Source organism: Triturus cristatus, chromosome 8 (assembly GCF_964204655.1).
Source record: "Triturus cristatus chromosome 8, aTriCri1.1, whole genome shotgun sequence".
NCBI classification, from domain to species: domain Eukaryota; kingdom Metazoa; phylum Chordata; class Amphibia; order Caudata; family Salamandridae; genus Triturus; species Triturus cristatus.
This window is the reverse complement of record NC_140591.1, coordinates 641,423,200-641,438,261: the sequence shown is the minus strand read 5'-3', so window position 1 is coordinate 641,438,261 and position 15,062 is coordinate 641,423,200.

Genomic DNA, 15,062 nt, shown 5'->3' with positions numbered 1-15,062 from the left:
GTGAGTTTGAAATCAATGAGCATATGGAGGAGGATGGCCAGGGTCCAGCAATTCCAGACACAGCAGCAGGCATACGCAGACATGTGCACATCTGTTATTAATTATTATCTACCCTGATTTGCTTTTACAAAAACACACTTAAAGTCTAAAACTACCACTTGCCTGTGTGTGTATCACATGTCAAATACAAATTGTAAGTTACTGCAAACCTTAGACTTGGAGGGGCTTATTTACAAGGCATCAGACATCCACCAACCCAAAAAAATGGGCCTGTGGCGCATGAATATCACAGTTCCGACATTTAGTTGGCACAATGTTCACAGGCATATTAACTAGTACACATAAAGCCTAGTCATTCATGTTTTAGCCTACCTCAAAACATGACTCACACCCAAAAATGACGTTAGAGCATCATACATCAGAATCAGCCCTCTATATTTTTCACTCAACTCCCAAAATTGACATTGCAAGATGAAACGTCATTTTCTGACATCAAGTCCCAAGCATGAAACATGGTCCACAGGGACAGTGGCAGACTATAAAATGATGTAATTGAATGATCAGCGTGGTGTCAGCACCTATCATCAGTTTTGGCCTACCTCAAAATATGACTCACATCCAAAAATAACGTTAGAGCATCATATGTCAGAATCAGACCTATGCATTTTTCACTCAACCCCCAAAATTGACGTTGCAAGTTAAAACGTCAAATATTGTGCTCCAAGATAAACAATCAAGAGGGACACCTATGTGATAGAGTAAATCTATGTCATCCATGCAATTGCCAAAATCACCATAAATCGATGCATTACTAATGACTGTTACTGTTGAGACACTTTTATGACAGCCAGAAAACATGCATATGGTGTCCTGCGTGCAAAACAGTGCTTCTTAGATTGTGTAACTTAGCATGAACATCTGAGATGATCGATGCGTCACAAAAATGTGATGCACTGGACAAAAAATTACGCATTGGGTAAAAACGTGTTGCATCCGAAACAAGATATGATGTAATGAGCCTGCCATGCTGTAAACCAGGAAGTTCAAAGCTCCTTTCACTTTCTCTTTCACTGTCTTCTTGTCTGGGTTGGTGTAGGAGGGTGTTTTGGATTGCTGGGGATTTTTGTCGAGTTTGAAAGTTGTTTCTCTGTCTGATTTTTTTCTATTGTGTCCATATTGAGTCAGAACTGTTGTGCAGTTGTGTATTGGGCAGTTTTGTGTTGATTCTTAAGGTGTTGTTGTCTATTTAGGGTTATTTGTTCATAGTTATAGGGGGAAGAGTTGTTAGATCACAGAGTTAGTTTTTCAGTTTTAAGTGTGTTTTGTGCTGTGTCGCAAAGATGTTAGGCAGGTCCAGGAACCTGACTGAGCAGGAGTTCGGCTCATTGTCCACTATCTACCCAATCTGATTGGGAGTGGAGGCAGGGTATTCTGGGGGGTACCCTCCCCAGGAGAGGAAGACACGTTGGGAGAAGGTGCAATTCCAAGTGCAGTGCCTTTTTGATGTGGAGAGGTACCTGCACCAATATAAACACCACTAGGCAGACATTGTCAATCGTGAACAGGATCTCCTAGACCACCTGGGCCTGGAAGTCGCCGGAATAGAAGGTAGGTTGACTGACACAGTGATGTTTTGGATTTATTCATGTTGAGAAAAATAGGGCCCAATTTACCAGAAACTAACACAGCACGGTGGTGCAAGTCAGTTTTCTGCGCAGAGCTTTGTTACTTTTGAAGCACAGTGATGCAACATAGTTCAATTAAAATGATGCATCTTTGTGCTTTTCCAGGCACTGATGCATAAACTGATGCTATGCACTGGTGCAGGCACCCTTGAACTATGCTGCAAGTATGCCTGAGTTGTGAGGATATTGCGACCTTTTACAAATCTTTGTGCAGAAAGGTGTCCCTTCCTGCACAAAAACCTTCTACCCATGACGCAGGCATTCTTGCACCATGGTGCAAGGGTGCCTACTTCTGCACATGGCAGCAGTTTGTGCACCAGTGCAGGGTACGGCACAGAGATGCAACATGTTGCTGAAAAAATGTCACATCCCTGTGCCTCGAAACTAATGCAGCGCGGTGCAGCAAAATAACTTGCGGCACCACTCTGTGTTAGTTTTCTATAAATGTGGCCCCCAGTCATTAAGCGTTTTGCATGACGTTCTCAAACAGAATTGTGGAATCTTTTCTTATGCCCTCATCATAACACCTTGGATGGCCTTCATGTACAGTAGTCATCTCTAGGGCCATCATACTTGAGAACTAGACGTCAGCAAGTGCCCCCAAGTAATCTTGCTGTGCTGCCCAACATCATAACAAAAATGTTAGAATGCGTCATTTACAGTACATATTGTGCTATCTGCCACTTGTACCCAGCCCACATGTACAAGTGTCTCCGAGTGCCAACGCACGCACTCTTTATCCATACTGCAAGTTGTCTGCGTTGTGGTGAAGAATGATTGTGTGAAGGATGGATCACCTTTTTGTTAAAATACTTCAAAATGACCTGATATTCACTTACTACGTGTTCAGTGGAATGCAGCACACACTGAATTACTAAATGCTAAACTTAAGACAATTTCACATCGGTTTGCATCCATAATGCCACACCAGGGACTACATTAGGTTTGGATGCATACTGAGACATATGATTCCTCATACAGCTGGGAGTGTGTCTGTTCCCATGGTTGTTGTGTTGGAACACCATCATCAAGAAAAATGTTGTGCCACTGTCCCGCAGTGTCATGTGTGAAATTGTCACACAATTACAAGGCCATGAAAAGTGTTTTCAAGTTGCTTTGCATGGACTTGTGTACATTTGCAACTTTCACACAGAAGAATGTGTAAAAGTGCCATTTCATCGGTCTTGCGGTGGTTGTCACAATGCAACAACCATTGAAGCAGACACAATCACAGATCTAAGAGGCCCTGTACATCTGGGAAGGATAATAAATCAAATGCAACCCCATGTATGGCGTTAGCGAGAACTAACTGCCATAAATGTTTAATTTAATACGCTCAATAATTTTCATTTGTGTGCTGCATTCTGCAGCACGCAGACCTGTGACATGTTGGAGGATTAATTTGAATACTGTCATACAGCAGTCCCTACCTGCAAAATCACAATCATCACTACAATGAGGACACACTTGCAACATGGTGAAAGGGTGCATGTCTTTGTGTCTGGCATCTCAATGGATCACCACTGCAAATGTGACCACATGTGTGTTACAAATGTTATGAAAGAGGCTGATTAATATGTAAAGCAATTAGGCAGGCCCTGGTGTAAGTTTTTGGGAGATAAATGGGACTCACTGTAATTACCTTGTAAGGATGCTGCTTATTCACATGCCCAACATGTCCTGTGTGGAACTGTGCAACATTCACTAGTCAATTTGACAGCATTTTTGTCTTGTAGGTGGTCCACACCCATACACATGGGAAGAGATGGAGAAATTCAAGGATCCTAATGCTACTGGTGATTGTAATTGAATTTCAATTCTTGTCTGTTTGGTTATAATGTCACCTCATACATACTTTTCTCTGAGACATGCCAGAAGCATCAGCATCTCATGCAGCATGGTTGCACATCACGTGTGCATGGAAGACCAAAGGAGTTCTCAGTACTGTGTGCACATGCTTGATGAAAATAATATGGATCACATTTATGAAGTGTTGCCGTGGGGCAGTGCAGAAAGTTTCCTTGTTGTGCTGCACTATGTCAGAACCAGATAAATGGAGCACACTTTGTCTGTGACAGATAGTTTGGGGAATCAATGTCAACGTGAGACATGAAAATAGTAGAAGCACAAATACATTATGTAGGCAGTTACCTACAGAAGATAAAATGTGATACATAACTCGTACAGCCTCATTTATTAGGCCCACTGCCACGCCGGAACGTCACTTTTTGTGACATTCCATGGCACATGAGCATGCTCCATATTTACGAGGCAGCACTAAGTCACTTTTTTGGGCTCAATGCTGCATTGTAAATATGGCTGCCTTTAATGCAGTTTATTGCGTGAAAAGGTCATGCAATGAGTGTTGCTGGGGGCGTTCCCAGCAACATCCATGGCTATTTGACACTGCCCCATATTTACGCAACATCGTAAATCTGACGCAGCGCCAAAAACGTACGCATCTCCAGGGGAGGCATATGGGAGGCACATTGACAAGAAATATCTTTATTTCTCATCGTGTAACTTTTTCAATGTGTGCTGCATTCTGCACCACACATAGAAAGATGAAAAGAGCCTCTTCTGATTGTTTCTGTGCATGAAGGTTTCCCTAGTATTAGTTGTTGGATAAGTTGGTAAGTAGTGGGTGGGGGGTTGATGTTAGTAATTGTTTAATGTATTTTAAGAAAAAACTTTAAAAAAACACAAAAAAAATATATTTGTTTAGTGTGCTAGATTTAGTTAGTCTGTGTTTAGATATAGTGTATGTGTGTCTCACGTTTCATTGTTGGATAGGGTGTGGAGGGGTTGATGTTTTAACGGTCTGTTGGGATGCATGTGTAAGGTAGTATATGGTATAGTTATTTACTATAAGTTTGGTTGTTAGGATGTTAGTGTAGTTGATTTAGTTTAGTGCAGTGTAGGAATTAGCATTTTAGGTATTTATAGTGGAGTGGTGTTCAGGATAGTGTTTTTGTGATTCTATAGATTTAAAAAATAAAGCATTGTTTGTTTTTCTAAAAGTTACAACTTGTTGTAGGCGTCGTAAGTGGTGGCATTTGTTTAGGTTGGGTCTTACGCATGCTGGGCCCGATTCACAAAGGTAAACTGAGACAAACGTCTAACTTTACAACTTTCGGAACTCACAAAGGGCATTCATGAGTAGTAAAATTAGACTTTTGTCTCAGTTTTGGTCTCAGGTAAACTTAAGACCAAAACTTAAGTTTAACTGAGACTAAATTTACTACTCTTTAATGCCCTTTGTGAATACCGAAAGTCGTAAAGTTAGACTTTTTCTCAGTTTACCTTTGTGAATTGGGCCCGCTGTGCGCAGACTGTCAATCTGGATCTTATGTCTATCAATAGGTTGAAAGTACAACTAGTCAAATAGGGTCATTGCCAAGCAGCACTGTACTTGTATTGGGAGAACAGTATCTGAAACCACGTTTGTACAAGTAAAGTACAACACATCTCGCAGACCACAGAAATGTACCATTCCTGAGTTTAATAGGCCTTTGACATTTATGGTCCATTATTCTGCAATAGTCTGTGTGACAGGCCTGTTCAAACGTAGATATTGTGGGTGTGTGCAAGCTACATCCATGTCCCCTTACACATTTCCAAATTTCCAAAGTGCCTTAAACATGGTAATGTGTCAGATTGTCACATCTCTCCAGGAAATGTGTAACGTAGCACTAGAAAGTTCGGGATGTCTATTGGTAGTTATTCTCTCATATTTTCATATGTAGGCTGCATGATGAGTAAAGCCATGTCAGCAAAGTTATGTATATGTATCAGTGGCTAATTCTACGCCCATTGTGCCACTGCAGCGTTTCCTTCGATATGTGGCAAAGTGTCATTCCAGCATGGATAGGATGTGGTTGTAGGCACACTGTTGGGAAGCACTTGTACAGTTTACAAATGCGCAAAATGCTATGACAACAATATTTTTCACAATATGATGTGCCTTTCGATGTCAGCCACCTGGACATCATTCACATATATCCATACCACTGGGATGTTAATGATTGTAGCATATTAAATATTCACCTAGGAATGCCACACGGAAGTTCAGGATTGCATTCAGATTTGCTTGTACCATTTACATACTCTTACCAATTTTGTAAATGGTTGTCACACCAACATGGGACATCATGTGCTATCTTTGCAATTGCAATTTCTGCCTTCCACACTGTACTAGTCACCCAGTTAATAGGGACAGTAGCACCATCCATGCTAAACAAGTAATGCAATTTTATTGAGGCAAGAAACCAAGGAGCAAGGTATGACGGCAGGCCAAAAATCAAGAGACACTTACAGTAAGGTTGAGGATGTCCTGGCACAGAGCAGGCTACATAAATGTCATGGGACATATAGGTGAAAGTAAGATTTAAGTGTGGATGAATGAACAATCGCCATTATACGTGTACATCACAGATACAGTCCACAGATATGTTAGAGATAAACCAGTGATATTCAGAATAAGGACTATGACATTTTTGGGGTACACTTACAATCCAATAACCACAGGACGTTGTTGATTTTGGGTCATGTGGCAATAGGTAATGCTAACGGAAATATTTCCTAACTACCAGAGTAAAATCAACGTCTTCTTCCTCTGATGTATGTGTTGGCACAACTGATGGGGTTTTCAATGGTCCCGCAGACAAAGGAGGCATACACTCATCAGGGGCTAAAGATGTGGAAGGCAGGTTTCCAGCAGCATTTTCCTGGGCAAACAGGTAAGGCAGCAATTCACTGAGCAGGACTTGCTGATTTGCCAGCACTGCAGTATATCACGTTGGTAGGCAGCTAATAGGGTGAGGTATGTATCCAGTTTTCGATCCATGGCTTTAAGAATGTTATGAATGGCCCCCAGCCTGTTGGCAACCTCAGAGGTGCCACTTATGCTGAGCAATTGCTCGTGCCTCTGCCGCATGACAACTGCTATGTCATCCAGGGCCCAAAACAAGCCAAAGGGTGGAGATTCAGTGCCACTTCCATGGTCTGAACTGCCACTTTGTGAGCTTGGACAATGGAGGACTCCCTCTAGGTTGGCGGCAATGCTCCATCCCTTTCCGCACCTCCTGTACCAACTGACTCTACACTTCAACAACAAATTGTTCAAATACAATTAGCGTGTCCTGTGCGTTTGGAGGTTCAAATGTTGTGGGAGGTGGTGCATGATGGGTTCCAGACAGGTCATGTGGAGACACTGCAATGCTGCTTGACCTTTTTGTGATGAGAGAGGGTGTTGGAATAGATTGAAACAGTTCCTGGAGGAGGTCTTGGTCCAAGCATGGCAAGCTGTCACCCTCCAAATGATCCTCTTCCAAAACAGGTAGGTGTTGCATGCTCCGAAATGTGACACAATGTAGGTTGAGGCTCAGATTGGACATCTGTTCTCAAGAATCTACTTTTTTTACTTTTTGTCATCACTTTGTAACTATGATGTAGGTCAACAGGGCAAAGTTCATTTAAAACATCATCAGATGTGAATTTCAAATGATGAGAGCAACATATCCAAGTAGAGTTTGTGATTTGTTTCCTCTACCATGGCGCATGCCCAGACAGGCCAGCCCTGAAGCAGCGTATGCACCCTTCTACCATGGTGTAAGGGTGCCTGCATTTCAGGGGATGCTTATTTGTGTGCATGAAGGGAAACCTTCCTGCACAAAAAAAATCCCAAGATACTTTTTCATATTTCTATGTGTGCCGCTGAATGCAGCACACATAGAATCAGGATACACAGGAAGAAATGAAGATATTTCCCCTTGTTGTGCCTCGCTTATGCCTCCCCTGGTGAGGTGAATGCTTTTTGCACTGCTTCAAAGTTACAATTTCTTGATAATCTGAAGCACTGTCAAAAAGACAAGGATGCTGCCGGGAACAACCCCAGCAACATCCATGGAATGCCCCTTTCACACAGTTTCCTGCAAGAAAGAGACACATATTTTTAAGCCCATGAAAAACCACGTAACATGACTTTACATGGCCTAATAAATATTCCAGTGGCACATTGTGCCACCAGTACGTCCTAATAGTGACATAATTGCGGCACAATATTGACACTCCGGCATCATAAATGAGGCCCCCTTTGTCTGTTGCACTGTGTTGTTGGATTTGTAGTGCAAATGGGTTCTGTAGTGTACACACCTACATGGAGCAATTCACAGGTGCAGCATTGGCCTGGTACTGCACTTCTGACATATGTATTGTGATATACATGATGGATCTAGAATTAACTGGGCAACATCTGCCTGTCCAGGGTACAAGGCATTTATGTAACACTTCCCTGTTATTGACATATATGACTTCCCTTTGCACAACACATGTCGCTAATAAGGGCTGTTACCTTAGCAAATGCACTGCACAACATTAGCCTGTTACCAACATTGCTCCTTGTTGCAACTTTCCCTGTGTCTTGCAGCACCTCATGCTCAGCACTGTTCTGACCAGAAAGTCCTGCCACCAACTCCTCTGGGATGACAGCCGCCACCCGCTCCTCCAGGGCATCCAGCACCTCCTGGTGTGCTGGGCTCCCTCCTCCGGTCTGCATTGCTGCCTTCAGGTTTTGCGCCATTTTCTCTTTTGTCCTGTGCTTGATGTCATGCCAGCATTTCCTAACATCTGACACTGTTCTTTTTGATTGAGCCACACAGTTGACCTTATCCAATATGGACTTCTAGATGGCATCTTTTTTGGATAACGGCAACTGAGAGGTGACAAACAGCTGATTTTGGTGATCTGTCACTTTATGGATTAGTATTTCATTCTCCTCCACACTGAAATTTACTCTCCTCTTCCCCTGTTTTCCGGGCTGGACATCCTGGCTAGCATGTGGGAGGTTCTCTTGACTGCTGGTGTCTCCATGGAATCCTTATTTACCTCCAAAATAGATTTTTGAGGTAGATTTCCTTTTGTTTGCCCATTTCTAAATCGTGACGCAACAAAAAAGTGGTGGAGGGCAAGTTTGTCTTGTGTCGGAATACGCGATTCTGAATTGCGACACTTTTTCAACAGTTGCGTTGGTTTTTGTTATGTCAAGACGGCTGAGTCAACACAATCTTTTTACTTTACTCGTCACTTGCGACAGGGTGCGCCAAACCATAAATCTGACACATCCATGCCGCAAAAAAGTGATGCATCGTATAGTTCTTTTTTTCTTTCCTTCTTGTTGAATGCTCATTGAGCAATCAGACCTTTTTTACTTTCACTGAACATCGTGTCATAGTCCTACAACAGTTTCTTATGCTGCGGGGAAACAGTCCTATGTTACTTTGACTGGAGGAGGAGGAGGGCCGCCATCTTGTGAGAAAACATAGTTACACCAGTCTCAAAGGGGTAAGTTGCAAATGGAGTTATTGGGGTGAGTAGATTGAAGATAGAGGGGACAGTAGACAGAAAGTTAGACCTCTGCCATCAGTGAGATATCAAGCGCGGCGCCGGTGGTGTGACAAGGTGAATATTAAAGACAAGGTCAGTCGTTTAATTCTTAGTCTGTGGCATAGCTAGTGGTCCAGGTTCGACCTGGACAGGAGTCTGGTCAGGATAAATTGTGCTGGGTTCCAGAGGGAAGGGGAATGGAGGTGACAAGGGCTGCCCTGGCAATCAGTGCAGCAGTGAGGATGGAGCACGCTGCACAAAATAGTGTCGACTCCGGTGGAGGGAGGCAGCTTTGGAGACAACAAATAAAATGCAGGCAGGCCCTGAGTGGTACTTAGGCAACACTGCCCAACCCTACTCAGACCCTTTCAGTGCCGCATTGCCAGGGTGGGAGGTTGCCTTCCATGGAAGAAAACCACACAGATGACCAAGTCAGAGTTGTGGTCGGGCTGTACGAGCAAATGAGTGGCAAGAGGGTCAGGATCCAGAGTGGGCAGAGAGCACAGCACTCATCACAATAAAGCAGCTATACTGCAGCAAGCCTACCTTGACCCCAAGCACTTAGCCGGTCAGCGGTAATTGGAGAGGCGAGGATCCCAATCCAGGCCTTGGTCTTCTTATGGCCACTGTGCCCATTGCACCACTGCACCAAGAAACTCCCAGGTCTCTAGCTTCTCCCAGAGGCATTAGCAGATGTCTAGCAGGTACTTGGGCAGACAAGGCATGGAGGGAGTACTGCTACAGGGAGTGTTGGGCAGAGCGCATCTGTCTCCCAGGACTGGGAGAACTTAAAATCAACGATCTCTTCAAAAGTTGCACAATGAGTGGATTCTGGTACAATTTTTAGTGTTTCTGTAAGTTTCTCATTGTGGAGACAGATGGACGTGGGATGGATGGCATGGTATACGCAGGGATATTCACTAATTAGTGATCCTGAACCCCAGAGCTTTTCCCTGGAGGTGGTGGCCATATTGTGTAGCCAGCCAGTGTGCTTTTTCCTTAGGCCTACATGTGTTCTCTGTTGATGCCATACCTTCTTGCTGGTTGCTGTTGTTTGCCCATCTGGGTGGCGACCATTTTGTGCAGCCAGCCTTTTTTTTCAGGTTGCAAAGAGAGATTGTCAGGAGAGGGCTATGCATTTTTGTATTTGCTAATTTTTCTCCTTTTCCCTGATTATTATTTTGCTTTAGGATCATTGTGAAATATTTGTATATTCATTAACAATTTTCTAATATATGTTTTTGCACTTTTCATCTGAACCCCCATGCCTCCCTATGGGTTTTTCATAGTGTCCACATACACCAGAAATTAACAATTGTTGTTTTTTATTTTAGTTATTGTTATTTTATTTTATTTATTTTTTATTTACATTGTTTTAAAAATACATTTTCCACCATTCATCTACCATTTACCGACCATAGGAGCACAGCCTCACAACAGCATTCATTTCTTAATGATTATTCCTTTTCCCCCTCTACCTCCTTCCTGCTACAGGGGCGCAGCACACACCAGAGTTCATTTGTTATGGATTTTTCCATTTTCCTCTGCACCTCCTTGACTGCCCACAGGTGCCTCCCTTAGTTACATGCATTGCACACAAAGCAAAGTTACATTGTTATGCTGATTGGAACTTGAATATTATGTTCTGGTGGTGCTATTTGACCTTGAAATGCACTCCTGTTATTTATTTGTGATAAATGATAACTTAGATAACCACAAAAAATCTTATTTTCTGAACTAATTCCAACTGCAACAATGCCACATTTTACTAAATATTTTCTTGCTTGTTTGCTTTAAGGTGCACAGAAGACATCACCCACAATACCACCAGACAGTCACATGAGTCTTTCAGTCTCTTCAACTTGTGCACCTAAGTGCTACTGCCAACACACAGCTTCGAGATAACCACAAAGAAAGTTTCTCCCAAGAAAGTGGTCAGTGGGGAGAAGAGGAAGCAGATTTCTGCCACTGGCTTGTCAGAAAGAACCTTTTTTGGCAAACGTGTGCCTCCCGAATCGGCCTCCAGGGAGCAAGCTGGGAGCAGCACTCATGCATCCAGCACCACCCCAGCCTAAGCCCTAGCCCCTGACTCCCAATGAGGCAGCCACTGCAATCATTCCAATGCTGATGAGCAGTGACTTTGAATTGGATTTGTCTCTTTCCCAAAGTAGTGCACAATTGTTTCTGGAAAGTGGACAACAGCCACTGCCAGCAATGAATCTTACTGAAGTAGGAGCAGAACAGGAGGTTGAGCTTAATGCTGAGCAAGAACCTCCTCTTTTACAATAATTAGCTTCCAGGTCCCATGCAAGAAAAAGGAAGGGTACTTAAACATGTTCTCCAAGCCCCCCTTCTGAGGATCTGGACACCAATTAGACCCTGGATGAGTCTGAAACATGCCAGGAAAGGCTCAGTGAAGGAAAGTTATTGAAAGCCTTCCACTGTGTATCTGCTAAAGGAGCAGTTAAAAAATGTCTGACAGTTTTATGGCTTGGGCGATGGATACAAAGATGCGTATACCTTGAGTCAGAGCCTAATCCTTTGCTTGACCGACAATACAATGTTGAAAAGAGACATCATGTCATCCAAAGAGTACATCTGTGCCACAATACTGGATCCACATTACAAAAATATATTGGTCACTTTCAGTCATTTTTTAGAAGGGAAGGTTTCAGAATACAAGGACTGGATTGTTGAGTGAGCCAGAGTCTTGCAAGATAAACATCTCGAAAATAAAGTCTCACTCACAGAAAGAAGTTCTGGGATGCTGCCTTCAACTTCCAGACAGCGCAGTCATGTTGTCTCCCAGCAGCCAACACCAGCAACAAAACAGGTCAAGAAAGTGGCAGCACCAATGGCTATTGAGTATCTAGATGACCCAAGAGAGGTCTATGTTTATCAAAACCCCGTGGTGTATTGGTATACATAGATCAGCCAATGGCCACAGGCCAGAAAGCTGGCAATAAAATGTTGGGCCTGTCCGGTAGTCAAGGTATCTGCTGAGTATCTGTTTAGTGCAGCTTGAGCAGTCATCACAGAAAGAAGGACCAGTCTCTCACCTCAAGAGATTGACCATTATTACATGAACCAAGATTTTATACCACTGTTTAAACAGAGTGTGTTAGCTGATCAACTTCTGGGCCAACCACCTGAGTTTGAGGACAAACTCTACTTTCCTGACTGAGTCAGCCACCATAGAACTTTTATTGCCAAATTGCTTTCCCCAAAAAAATTGATATAACTAGGGGAATATTATAATATTTATTTTGTTTGTTTTTGTGTGACTGACTTATGCACCCCCACCCTTTCAGGCACATGTCTGGCTGGATTAGAGTTGGACCAGTGTGCAGTGACCCCCCCATTTCCTTGAAGGATCTTGCAGAAACAATGCCTGTCCCATTCCTATCCTGTTTGCATCCCCTGATTGCCCCAGAACGTTTGATTCATAAAGACTGCACCAATGTGTATTGCATGTGAATGCCCAAGAACATTTGATTCACAAAGACTGCACCAATGTGTGTTGCATGCATCAAATAGGATTGGCAAGTGTGCACCAGTGTGCTTGGACTGCAAAAGGTAAATATTGCATCAATGAGTGATGGTGAGTGATGACTGACAGTGCGGGATGGTGTCCAACTTTAATTTGTGATTGTGATTGTAATGGTTTGTAAATGTTTTTAGCATGAGGGGTCAACATTTTTCCTGAAGGTGATTGGCCCTTCCCCTTTCACACTTTAACAATATTTGTTTGTCAGGTCCACTCTATTATTTGTTTTGTTTTTTTGTTCTGTCAATTGGTTTAAAAATTAATCTTAATAGACCGTTCTTGGCTGTTGAATAGCAAACCCAAATCTACACAAAAAAGTACTGAGTGTTTCTCTTCTTGTTCGTTAACAGCTGTGCACTACAGGTCGATCTCTCTCATTTGTGTCAAGTTTCAGAATGAAGTTGGACAGATTTGTCATTACTCGGAGTCAGGAGAATAATGGAAGGACTCATGGTGGGACTACCTCAACAATAGCCAGAGGAAGGAAGTTCACAAATTCAGGGACACCAACATGATGACTCGAAGAGGCCCACTCAGCTCTGTGGACAGGTAAGAGATGTGTTAAATTGGGAAATGCAATGCTGGTGAGTGTGTGTGCTGGCTCAAAATTGAAACTCCGCTATCATGTTGTCGGGTTGGGTAGGGGTCCTGTTGTTGTAAGTGACTGGAGATAGATGTGTGATGTTATCACATTATACACACACTTGGCTAAACTTTATGATGACAGTTGTGACATTTATTATTCCAGTAAATGCAGCTACTCATCTGGGACTAGTTGTAATTTGCTCTCACTTCTCTGTTAATCAATCACACATTAGTCATGAAATTATTGATTGCAGCAGGCTATGCTCTTCCTCTTCCTCTCTGAATCTTCTTGGTACTAGCTTCTGTTCTGTCCTTCTCATTGACACTACGATATTCCTTCTGTTTTACAATCCACACACATTTTCTTCTCCTGCACAAAAAGGTGAAAGCTCCAAAACTCTTACCTTACCTGACCACTTCAGCCAGGTACTCCAGATTGACAGACAATCTGTGAAGAATACAAATGCATGCGCCACCCAATTTGCCAATACAGTATCATTTTGTTTTAAAGAATCCTTTTTTAGATCTGTGTTGGTTTACATCACTCCTCCATAATTTGTATACTATATTTCAAACCTAGATGGCAGAGCATTTAGATATATGAATAATTTGGGTCTGTGGGGCTGAAGGATTGTTTTTTTTGCTCATCGCCCCAATGATTATTGTGTAATTCTGTAGTGTTTGTCTATGTCACACCTTTTCCAGATCCCCTTTCCCATCCATTCATCAAACCTCTAACCCTCTTTCCCTGGGCTGTGTGATTTATTGAGGCGTGACTTAAATTACACCATAAATAGATCACACACTTGGTAGGGTGGATGTGATGAAAGGGATACAAACTCACTGCGGGATCGTCTATTATCTGAGCAATAGCCCACTTGGACCCATTTTATTTTACCCACCCATGTATAAAAGTGAACCATATTTTAGATATAGAAGAACATTATTTCTCAACATCATCATTTAGGCCTTGTGTTGCATAAACGCTTCACCTTGTCCTTTCCTGACATTAAACATTTAGGTGCCGATTCCGATCCGGTAAAAAAAATACCGTACGACTCGCATCCGTATTTTTTTACGTACGAGTCGCACAAGTACCGTACAAACTGCCAAGTGTTGATTCGCATGGGAAAAACTCCATACGAATCACATCCGGAAAACTCCCCCACACGTCCTCGGGTCGGAAAATGTGTCTGACACATCCCCGGATGATTTACCGTACGAATCGGAAAAATGAAGTCCGACCGCGCTAGTACGATCACTCCCGTCCTTTAGATTTTACAACTGTATGCAAAAAACACCGTACGGACCGAACTCCCACAGCAAGCATGGAGACACGTGTCCGCATACGTGCCGAACACCCCACCACAGACCCCGCATGTACGCGCAAAATGCCCCCCAGCCACGGATGTACGCGCTGAACCCCCACCGCACCCGTGCATGTATGGACCGAACCCCCACCCCACCAGTGTATGTACGGACCATACCCCCACCCCACCAGTGTATGTACGGACCGTACCCCCACCCCACCAGTGTATGTACGGACCGTACCCCCACCCCACCCGTGTACGTACGGACCGTACCCCCACCCGTGTATGAATGGAGCGTACCCCCACCCCACCAGTGTATGTACGGACCATACCCCCACCCGTGTATGTATAGACCGTACCCCCCACCCGTGTATGTACGGACCGTACCCCCCACCCGTGTATGTACGGACCGTACCCCCACCCCACCAGTGTATGTACGGACCGTACCCCCACCCCACCAGTGTATGTACGGACCGTACCCCCACCCCACCCATGTATGTACGGACCTTACCCCCAACCCGTGTATGTACGGACCGTACCCCCACCCCACCA